The sequence below is a fragment of the Rattus rattus genome, chromosome 3 (genome assembly GCF_011064425.1).
Source record: "Rattus rattus isolate New Zealand chromosome 3, Rrattus_CSIRO_v1, whole genome shotgun sequence".
NCBI lineage: Eukaryota > Metazoa > Chordata > Mammalia > Rodentia > Muridae > Rattus > Rattus rattus.
Genome location: NC_046156.1, coordinates 29205186 through 29217188, shown reverse-complemented (window position 1 = coordinate 29217188; position 12003 = coordinate 29205186). Strand labels below are relative to the sequence as shown.

The 12003-nt window shown below is 44.0% G+C and overlaps 1 non-coding gene across 1 annotated transcript; it reads left to right on the top strand.

The window, feature by feature from the left end:
- Positions 1–1151: 1151 nt before the first annotated feature.
- Positions 1152–1224, top strand: Trnak-uuu. Its single transcript has one exon. It is a non-coding gene; the product is annotated as a tRNA-Lys (tRNA).
- Positions 1225–12003: the final 10779 nt, after the last annotated feature.

Genomic DNA, 12003 nt, shown 5'->3' with positions numbered 1-12003 from the left:
CAATATCTTGGGGAATGGCTCCCAAGCTAGGAGCTTCAAAGAATGTTACAGGGGACAACAGCATCAAAACAAAACAGCCCCCTAAATTAAACACCCCGCCTCCAAAATCGTGCCCCCCAAAACAAAAACAAACATGCCACACACAGAATTAAAAAAAAACCTAATCAAAACCCACCTTACCAAACTTACTAAAATCCTGGTTAATATAATTTGGTTTAATTAAGAACCAGAAAATGTGAACATAGTTAAGTTACTAAAAACACTTATTAACATATTTTAATGGCTTTTAAAATTTAAATTTCTAAAATTGGAAAAAAAATGTAAGAATATTATTAAAGGTCTTTTACACAAAGATCAACTTTTGAGGCTTTAACATGCAAGTATCCTCTTCCATTTTAAAGACTTAACTTTTAATTGGTTTTTGAGATAGGGTCTCACTGTGTAGTTGGGGCTGGGCTGAAACTCATTATACAGATGAATCTGGCCTTGAACTCACAGAGATCTGACTGTCTCTGACTCCTGAGTGGCAGGACTAAGGGCATGAGCTACAACACTCACTTAAAAGTTAGGTTTGTTTTTTTTTTTTTAAAAAGGACATTTGGTGTGTTTCATTGAAACCCAATACAGTAAAGTACATGGATATAAAATATTCACGATATATTCTACATATTCTAAAATATATCTATGTAAAAGATGATCTAAATGGAATTGCCAAATAAAGTAGCAGACGCAGCCCCACTTGGACATCTCATTATCCAATGAAGCCTCCAGTTATGGAAATACATTACACCCAATCAAGTTGTTCCCATAGAGGGCCTTAAAGAAACCTACACAAAATTAGACTATTTCCAAGTTTATTGGTTGTTCTCCACAAACTGACGGTAAGGTCCTATTTCTGAAGATAATACTTACACAACTCACTGACCATAGAAGAGTTAAGCTGATACCTACCAAGAGCCTTCAACTCTACGGAAGAGAGTTCATAGTCCCAAAAGGTATTCGACATATGACCAAAGGATAAGGGTGAACAGCAACCCATCTACAGAGCCTTTGACATACAGTGATGACCTGTATGCAAGACATGCTAGTGGTGCAAAGCTTGTGGACCTGACAAACCAATATCTCCTTGGATATAAGGTCCCACTCTATGAGCCCGGATAGCTCAGTTGGTAGAGCATCAGACTTTTAATCTGAGGGTCCAGGGTTCAAGTCCCTGTTTGGGCGCTACTGTTTTCTTTTAGAAAGTTCTTAGGACAATTAGGTTTAGGTTGCTAGACACGTCTGTTTAAAGAAAGAAATGTTAAAAAAAAGGGGGGAGGGGTTGGAGAGATGACTCAGTGGTTAAGAGCACTGGCTGCTCTTCAAAAGGTCCTGAGTTCAATTCCCAACAACCACATGGTGGCTCACAACCATCTGTAATGAGATCCAATGTCCTCTTCTGGTGTGTCTGGAGACAGCAACAGTGTACTTATATATAATAAATAATAAATCTTTTTTTAAAAAAAATAAAGTCCCACTCTGTCAGATGTAGCCCATCCCCCACACTGCTCGATTGGCCAAGTACCTGAAATTAGACAGGCCAGGCATCTGGGGTAAAGCAAACACCGATGTTCTGCTAAGGAAACATTGTTATGAAATTACTCCCAGTGGCATTCTGTTACAGTCATAATTAATGTCCTGCTCAGTCACCATCAGAGAGGCATCCTTCTGAAGTAAGTGGGAATAAATACAGAGACCCACAGCTGGGCAATATACATTGTATGAGAAGCCTTGGAACACAGGGTCCTAAAAGGGATGTCTACATCCTATCCCTCCACTCAGGGCTCAAGAAATGCTACAAAGGTGAGGCAGACAGATTCTGAGAGCCAAAAGTGATGGCGATTACCAGAGAAACGGGCCTTGTAACATAGTAGGACGAATGCACATAGAACTTACAGAGACTATGGCTGCATACAGTGGTACTGCACCAGTCTCTGCCGTGGGAAGTCCAAGAGCTGAGAAGAGAGGTATTCGAGGGCACAGCTATACCCAGAAACTCTCCAATTACAACCTCGCACTCCTGATACCTTAGTTGTCTTCAATGGCATATCCATGGAGATGGAAACTACTCTTAAGTGGAGGCCTCAAGTCCAGCAGTCGATAGCCAGCACTAAACAAAATCGATGGCGTTTTTACATATATATTTTTTGTCTCAAAATAGTTTATTTGCCCCCAGACTTACCCAACGGGTCTTTTGCTACTATACCCTTTAGGTTTCAGATTTTGTGCTTCTGTATGTATATGTGATTCTTTTTTAAAATTTAATTAATTAATTAGTTAATTAATTTTTACACTCCATATTTTATTCCACTCCCAGTCTCCCCTCCCAGGGTTTCACATCCCACACCTCTTCCCTGCATCCCCCCACACCTCCGCCCCCCAAGGATGTCCCCACCCACCCCGCCAGACCTCTAAACTTCCTGGGGCCTCCAGTTTCTTGAGGATTAGGTGCATCTTCTCTGACTGAACACCGACCGGGCAGTCTCCTGCTGTATAGGAGTTGGAGGCCTCAGCTCAGCTGGTGTATGCTGCCTGAGTTTTAAAAGTAAACCAGAAACTTAATTCTTCGGCCTGGTGATCTAAAACGGTTTGCAGGCCTCCACTGCCATCTAGTGGACAGATGCAGTCTGACTTGAGGAAGAGACTTGATCTGAAATGACAGCTGAGCCCAAAGGAACATGTGGAATATAAAAACTAAATAGATAAAACAGTTTACTTCCAGGTAATAATTCTAACGGGGAACAATTTTAGGCATTTGATATAGAATCAGAATAGTTAAAGTTCTCTACCTCTGCTCGACTCTAACTTACACTCCAGCATGTGACACTGAACAATCCCGACATCAACAGAGCTGTCTGTGAGGTGGGCTCACTCAAGACAACAGGCAAGTCAGGTCCGCTCATCTCACTTAGAACGTTCAGCATTAAGAATCTACCCTTGAGGGGCTGGGGATTTAGCTCAGTGGTAGAGCGCTTACCTAGGAAGCGCAAGGCCCTGGGTTCGGTCCCCAGCTCCCCCCCCCCCAAAAAAAAAAAAGAATCTACCCTTGGGACAATCCCCTCTTCTTTCTCTGCCGCAGCCAAGTAGTACGAAGTAAGGCAAGACCAAGGGAAGGGAGGTCTCTATTGTCTTAAAGAAGCAGGAATCCAAAAAGGTGGATACCCTACCTGCTTCTTCAGAGGACCTTGGTACAAGTGGCTGAAAGAGCTTCCTGTACTGATTAACCAGGCCATTCCAGTCCTGGACCAAGCTTCCCAGATGCCTAAGCTTGCCCACGGGTACAGCCCAAAGACAGACAAGAAGCAGAAGCTGCTGGACATCCCCACTAAGGCATAGCCTGCCCCTCCAGCAGGAGTCAATACTGACACTCCCTTAGTGGGGAGCTAGAAGGCTCAGATGGTGGTGATCACAGGTGGTGTAGACCCCCCTGAGCTGGGAGTCTTCCAGCTTACCCTGTGTTGCGAGCTGTGTGATACCCTACTGTGTTATCAACGGAGAAAGCCAGACTAGGGTGCTGGCCCACACAGCAGCATGGAGCATAGCTACCTACACACAAGTTGACTCAGAAGACAAATGTATTTTGGCTATGTGTTGGGGTGTCTGGAGAAAGGTGTATCAAGAGGGAGAGATATCGACAGCCATGGTAACCAGCTTCTCCCAGCGTTCCACCTGCTGCATGTGGCTGTTCACATGGTGACGAGGTTGAGTCATGGTCAATGAATAATAATGTTAAAATCCTTTTAGGAATATAACGAACATTTGAAAATAAGGCACATAAGGTCACTACATGACCATTTTATTCATTCATTCATTGAGGTTAAATTCTCTTTATTCTTTTGCATTTCCTTTATTTAAAAATTTATTTATTTTATGGATAGGAGTACACTATGACTGCTCTCAGCCACACCAGAAGAGGGCATCAGATCCCATTACAGATGGTTGTGAGCCACCATGTGGTTGCTGGGATTTCAACTCAGGACCTCTGGAAGAGCAGTCAGTGCTCTTAACCACTGAGCCATCTCTCCAACCCCTCCATTTCTTTCTTTTTTCTTTTCTTTTTTTTCCGGAGCTGGGGACCGAACCCAGGGCCTTGCGCTTGCTAGGCAAGCACTCTACCACTGAGCTAAATCCCCAACCCCTTCCCTCCATTTCTTTTTAAAAAATAATTTCTTTGAACTTGTTCTTTGAACAGTTGTTCAAAGCATAAAGTGCATTATGATCACGTGAATCCCCCTTCCTCATCTCTCTTCCTACTCCATTACTGCCCCTCCCCCTCTTTCCCACATTCATGGCTTTTTGTTTTCTTCTGATGCCTATTGGATTTCACCAGGGTCATCTGTGTGACAATGAATTCGAAACTGTCTGTTAGAGTCTGGCGGGTTTCTCAGCCGTTACACCACTGAACACAATGACTACCCCTCTCCCAGAATCTAGCAGGATCCTCTAGTTTGGTGAAAGGAATGGGGCTCTGAAGGCCTTCCCAGACCCATGACTGACCCTGTCTTGTGCAGGTCCACTACAGACAGCCTTAGCCGCTGAGGGACCCTGACTGTGTGGCTCCATCATGTGCAGAAGACAGCATTTCACAGCCCCTCCCCTTAACTCCCACCTTCTCATTCCCTCTGCCTTTCCTTCTGAAGTGTCTCCGGAAACGTAGAAGTGTTCTTCTCCCTCAGCTCTGAGGCTCAGGCTGGCCTCGAACTTGCTACATAGCTGAGACCTTGAAATGGTTTTCTGCCTCTATTTCCTGGTTAATTTCTATAGTGAGATATTAAATACATAACAAGCTCAATGTCCTGTCCTATGATATATTACAAATGACATGACATGTAATCAATATAATGTATGGAATAATGTATGTATATAATAATATCATGGAGTTACATTTTCACACCTACAACAACATATGCTCCTGGCAACCAGCTTGGTAGCCATGTTTCATGTCATTGCTGCTTTAATATGCAGATATTGTACGCAGTCATGAGCGCACACAGCTGCTGCGATTGCCTGCACAGAGCCTCAAACAGACAGACAAACAAACAAAGAAACTGGGGGCATGAGCGTAGAAGGGGACTAGTTGAGAAGAAGGGGCCGGTGAGTGGGAGAGGATGAGAGAGGGGAGTGAAGGATGGATGAGACCACCATGCATTGGGAACAAGAATAATACATCCATTAAAAAATAACAGAAACAATTAAAGAAGTATTAAAAGAATGAGTCAAGTTGGCACATGCCTGCAATCCTAGTACTCTGGAAGGCAAGTGGATCTCAGTGAGTTCCATTAAGTTTCAGGTCATCCGGGACTCAATAGTAAGACTCCGTCTTTAACAAGTATCATTGGAAAAAAAGTTAGCATGATCTTTCAACAGCTGATGGCCGCTGCTAGGCAAGCCACATAGCGTGAGGTAACATTCCATAGGGTTAGGATGCATTCTACGATTTTCATGATGGCAAGTCACACCTGACCTGACCCTATCTACACTGGATTGCTCAATGCTCAGAATTAGGAATAGCTCGACAGTTAGAGACATGTTTCTAGAAGACTGTACAGTGGGCCTCTGACCTGGTGGCTTGGTGAGTTCTGTCTGGTTACAGTTTCTTTTCCCCTCTCATCTTCCTTCTCATAGCTACAAGCAAGATGCTTATTCATGCATTTGCTGCATGTCCATGGGACTGAGTGGACTATTAGTGACATACAATTAGTGACAAAAAAATTTGATTCCTCAAAAAGCAAACCAGGATGGGCAAGAGGGCTCAGCGGATATAGACACTTGGCTGTGTAAGCTGAGTTTGATCCCCAGATTTTAAGGTGGAAGGAGAGAAGAACCCACTCATGAAAGCTGTCCTCTGATTACCATAGGAGCTCACACACATGCATGTGAACACACACACACTTGCACACACACACACATGCACATGCACACACACACATGCACACACATACACGCACACATAAACACACGCACACGTGCACACACACACATGCACATGCAGACACATACATGCACACATGCACACACACGCTCACACACACACACACACGCGCGTACACACACATATACACATGCACAGGACACCCTAATACTACAACCAAACAACTGTAAAAAAGCAGTCTCTTGATTGAGAGCAAAATGATGCAGTTTCAGCTGGGGGTTTTTCTTAGGTAGAGCAGCTATAGATTCTGGATTTGTAACGGTCCTGTGTCAGAGCTCCTTCCCCGACTTGTAACTATGCTCTTGTTAGGAGGAAAGGAAAAGCCTACATGCAGAACCCTCTCAGAGAAGGGGGGTGCAGAGGGTGGCTCACAGCCAGTATGGCTTGATGCCAGCCAATCCCATACTCTCAGTTGTACTACTGCTCCTGTGAGTGAGAAGAAGCTCTTTTCTCTAAAAACAATCTGGTGGAGGGCTGTTTGACACCAAGCTAGTACAAACCAGTATTGGAAGGGTCCAGCCTGCTTCCTGACAAAGTTATGAAAGGAGGTGTTTTCAGTGCCACTTCATAAGTTCACTACAATGTTAGGGCTTTTTTTTTTTTTTAAGGTTTGTTTTACTAACGTGTGTATGGATTGTGTGTGTGGATGCTCTCAGATGCCAGAGGCATAAGGTCCCCTTGCCTGGAGTCACCGGAAGTTGTGAGCTGCCTGACTTGGGTGCTGGGAACCAAACTGGAGTTCCCTGTAAGAATAGTGCATGTTCTTAAGCACTGAACCATGTCCCCCGCTCCCAAATCAGATTCAGTACATTACCAAGTCAGATTTAATACATTATAGCCACTTTTCATTGGGTGGGCAGCTCTTAATTATTTATTCGTTTTGTTCTTGCTATGTGACCTAGGCTGGCAAGGAACTTACCATGTAGCCCAGGCTGGCCTCAAACTCCTAATCCACCTGCCTCTACCTCCCGAGTGCTGGGATTACAGATGGACGAACACCTAGCTGACTCTGGTACAGCATGCATTCAGTGAGTGCTTACTCCGCGTGGTGCTCAGTCTTTGCCAAGTGAACGACTGCAAGGACTATTAGTGCATCAGAATTTGAGAAAGGAAATGACAAAAAAATATACTCATTTCCATGACAAAACCATGATCATCAGAGTCTTGGGACCAAGAAAAGTGAGTGTTTATTCAGGTTTCTCAACATTGTACTTAGAAAGATTTTAAACTTTATTATTTAAAGAGTTGCAAAAAAAAAATAGGCCACACCTGAAATTAACCAGACTGTGTCCCTGCTGATCTCCATTCAGATAGAGAACCTTTTGGGGTAGATAATGTGGAGCTTCCCATTGGGTTTTATAATTTTGTTAATGAACATATTTTATGTACGTATCAACTACCGACCCCCTAAAAACTACGACAGTGGTAGAACTAGAGACACAGTTAGCTTATTTCTTCTTACATAACTTGTGTTCTTTGGGTACATCTGGTCCTTCTCCATCCCCCGGTATTCAGCCATTTAAAATTTTTTTTAAATCTATATGGGTGATTTATAGGTCCTGGGTCCCTAACTTGGGTCCTCTGCAAGAGCAACAGCTCCAGAGTGACCACTTCAATATTAAATCTAATCTTGTTATCCTTAACTTTAAAATAACATTTAGCTGAGCACATTGGCATAGGCTAGAGTAATTCCAGCCCTCAGAGGCAGAGGCAGGAATCAGAGGCCAATCTGGGTGACACAGTGAACTCCAGGCCATCTTGAGCTACTGTTGAGCACCTGTTTTCTCTGAGATGAAGCACTCCTTCCTAGGGAGTGGAAGGCTTCCATAAGATTCAGGAAATAAAGGAAACTTACAAGGTTCAGGAAACTCCTAAAGTTACAAAATTCACAAGGACTCTCAAGGTTATATAAACAGTAGCAATGGCTGGGAAGAGGAGACCCTCCCACTGACCCACTAGCCGTGTAGATCATGCTGGGAGCACTGCTTACACTGGAGTGGGTTGTTCTGTAACAAAGCTGCATGGAAACACCCATGCATCTGTGAGGAATGTAAATAAACCAACGTGGTTCACTAAACTAGACTCGGCTGCAGTCATTTCTTTGGTTTGTCACCTGTGCCTAATCTGGGGTGAATAGATACATATTTACAGTGTTTCTCCAGTTCATAGATAAGGGGAAAGGAAAGCCTTTCCTACAGACGCTTTCATTCTTCATTAATGGTCATTGGTGATGGCTACCTGGATAATGTGCCTTTCATAAAAGGCTGTGGCTTTTTTGTTCACGATTGTCCCCATTCCCAGAGGCAAATCTTTATACATACAAGGAAATCAACAATTGCTCATTAAATGAAATGATTGCTTTCTCTCTGTAAATTAAAAATATGTGCTGATTTTAATTTCCTTTGTAGCATCAGAAGGAAACATATTACCCACTCTTTTTCCTTCAATCTCTCAAAGCTTCCTTAGTCTTTCATCAAAATATTTCCCCCTTTCTTTAAAAATTGTACTTCACTTCTATTTATTTACTAATTCGCAGTGCTGAGAATTGAACCCAGGGCTTCATGCTTGCTGGTCAAACACTCTAGCCTGCCCTGGTCCCTCTGAAGTAGTGATTGAATAGATACACATGGCTTTAGCATCTGCCTTCTACTCTTCTTTTTCCTCTTCCTCTTCCTTCTCTTCCTTCCCTTTCTTCTATATGGAGCTCAAACCAGGGCCTCACACACGCCACCCAGTGCCCTGCTGCATAGCCACACACCTTACCTATCTGCTTCTCTCTCTTTCATGTCTGCTCAGCTGTGGCCTCTCGTCTCTCTCACTGTTATAGTCTTCCTGGAAACCCCCAACCCCTTCCCTTTGGGGGCTAGTTTCATGGTGTTTTCAACATCTGTTATGGTTTAGAGGAACCCTTGTCTGGAATAGAAGTTCCTTCCAGACCGCACTATAACATTCCAGTACAAGCAAATGAACGGATATACCAGCAAGGAAACACATTTCATAAGGACACTTCCCTGTAAGTGGGCCGCCGCAGCAAAAAGGAGGCATCTGCCTGTCGTTTAGTCCCGGCAGCCGGATGGATTGTTCCAGCCGGGTCAGGACCCTTTCCACCGCACTGTGTGGTTTGCTCTCCACGCTTGGCAGACTGTGGGTTCCAGTGTATGTATTGGCACTGGCTACACAGCAAGTGCAAACAGCTGACTTTCTTGCTGTCCGTCCCGTGCCAAAAATATCCCTTGGCTGATGTTTTCAACTGCTTTTGCAGCTCATAACATCAGTGAGTGGGAAATCAAATATTTTATCTCGCGGTTCGTTTTAATGCTCTTTTCCAGATGTTTTCTGGCCTGTTCCTCAGATGTTGATTTGTGGTGGTGTTGATATTTTCTTTCTATAGTATCTTATTATTTTGGAACGGTGAGATTTAATTTAGTTGGGGGAAATGTTCTTCTTCTTCTTCTCTTTCTTTCTTCCAAACGCTTTGACTTCTGATGACACACAATTATTCTGTGTCTTGTGGTGATCCTACAAACTACAAACCTCGGGATGTGGCTGGATGATAGACGGGACTAGACAAAAGCAGCTTTAGAAGAGCTTTAGAAGGCTACCAGATACACCCTGATCACAGGCCCGTGGTAATGTTAGCATCTGAGATATGCCTTATCCAGCTTTCCTCTCTCTGCACAGCAAAATAAGGGACTCAAGATGCCAAGTAACATGGCCACCCAGCTAGTTATCAATAAGATCAGAACCACGATCAGGCCTAGTTTGGTGGAGAGGAAGTCTTTCTCTTCATGCTTCTTACCTGGATGGGTATGTGAAGTTACTTTCCCCAACTCCTAGGAGCCTATCATCAGTTGACAATGGTACCTTTGATGACAGCATTCTGAAGAGACAGGACAAACTCTGTTGCTGGTGTCAATGAGTCACTGATCTGTCTCTGTGGACAGTTCTGCCTGCTGCACACCGCTAGACTTGCCTGTAGTCTTGTTCTGAGGATGTGTCCCTGGTGTGGAATGGCTCATTGTGAAGCTGCGTTGCCAGAAACCGATCCCAAATATCCACTCTCCGATCCCTTCTTTTTTTTTTTTTTCCCCAGAAGATCTCCCCTAGAGAGCAAACCTACCCAGGGCCCCTTAGAGCTCTGTATGCGCATGACAGGGATGTGGTGGGGACTGAGTTCAGTATGATAGGCAGGGATGCGGTGGGGAGTAAGTACAGCATGGTGAGGCAGGCTGGTGTGAGCTCCACAGCAACTTATAAATAAGTCAGGGTAGATGATGCTGATGATGGGAAGCGTATGTGGGAAAGGCCAGCAGAACAAAAAATGTGCTCGCTGGGGATGAAGAATGACGGCGCACAGGCAGAGCCCCCCAAAAGCTGAAATTCTCATAAAACTGTAGGTAAGCTTACATTATGTCTTACAAATTTTAAACTCTGGACTGAGGCCGAAAACATCACCTGCCTTAGGTCTTTGCACAAATACTTATGAGCTACAGGCTAACAAAACAGACCAGCAAAGCACTTCAAAAATTTGGTTATAATCTATAGACTGTCAGCTTGGGGGTAACTGGTAAAGTAATTTGCAGTCTCTTTTTGTCTATTTTAATTGATGGCTTTTCTCTGCGGCTAGCTTTACAAGAGAAATCGAAACACAACTGCTGCATTATAAATCCACGGAAGCAAAATAAGTGGTGTTCAGAGAGTAATGGAGAAGGGTCCAGAAGGGTTCGTCTAACAGCCCTGCTTGCTTCCTTTACTGGAACATTCCGTGTGGGCTCGGTACTGTCTGCTGCCTTCAGGGCAGTGGGGTTTGGAACTCAAGAGGCAATCTTGGGATAGAAAGGAGCCCATACACTATTGAAATTGGCCAGAACCAACAGTCAAGAAAGCCTGGAAGAAGAGTGTAGGAGTCTCCAGCAACCTCGCCCCGGTGGAAACTGGCCTGCCTCACTTTACTCGACTGGACAAACTCTTGTCATTTGTCATTCTTTCAGTACGGGGGGCACTTAGATCTGTTGGCGTCCTTATTCTGTAACACCTACCAGTCTTGAACACATTCCTGATGGGTAGGCTGTGACTGTCTACCAGCACGCTGAGGATGTCCCCTCCCCTGGCCCCGGGGCAGATCTACTGCTGGAGGAGCCTCTGCTGTTTGCGCCTGCCCTGCAGCTGCACCGGGCATGCGCTGGCCATTCCACGCCTACCTTCCCTACTGCCAGTGTGGATGCTCGTCTGTGGTTTGTGCCTACTCTGTTGTTTCAGCCCTGTGCTTTATAGAATCTCTCTGGCTCTTCCTTGGGTGTGAGCAGTCCTGCAGTATTTGTACACCGAGCGTGACAGCTCCATTGTACACTTGACTTTGATAACAGGTAGAAGATTTAGGTGATCTAAAAAGAAGGTAAAAGATTTAATCTGTGTTTATGTATCGTTCTGGACCTAGGACCCAGGACCTTGGGCAAGATAGGCAAGCATTCGTCTATGGAGCCATGCCCTGTGTTCTGGCTTTGATATCTTGACTTAAAGATGACCTCAGTACCTGTCTGACCAGTGAGACACAGATTATGCTTAAGAGATAAAATACATATATATATTCATATATATGTATGCAAAATATATGCATGTATATGAAAATGTCATAACAAAACCCATAATTTTGTGCACTAATTAGTAGTAATAATAATAACAACAATAATAAATATATAAAATGATCACAGCAGATAGCATTTATTTTTAGATAGGGTCCCATATAGCCCAAGTTAGCTTCAGATTCACTATGTAGCCCAGGCTGGCCTTGAACACCTGCTCTTTCTTTGGCCACCTGAATATGGGATTAAAGATTTTAGCCACCAGGCTGAAAGGACTGTTTGTATAGTAGGCATGCTCTTTAGCACTGAGGTATATCCCCAGTTCATGAGTAGCACTAAAAATATTTTTATTAGTGTATTTATTGTATAAAGCAGTGGGTCCTATAGTGACACTATGGTGAAGTATGCATTTTGACTTACTCATTCCCCATTGCCCCTCTGCCCCCCATT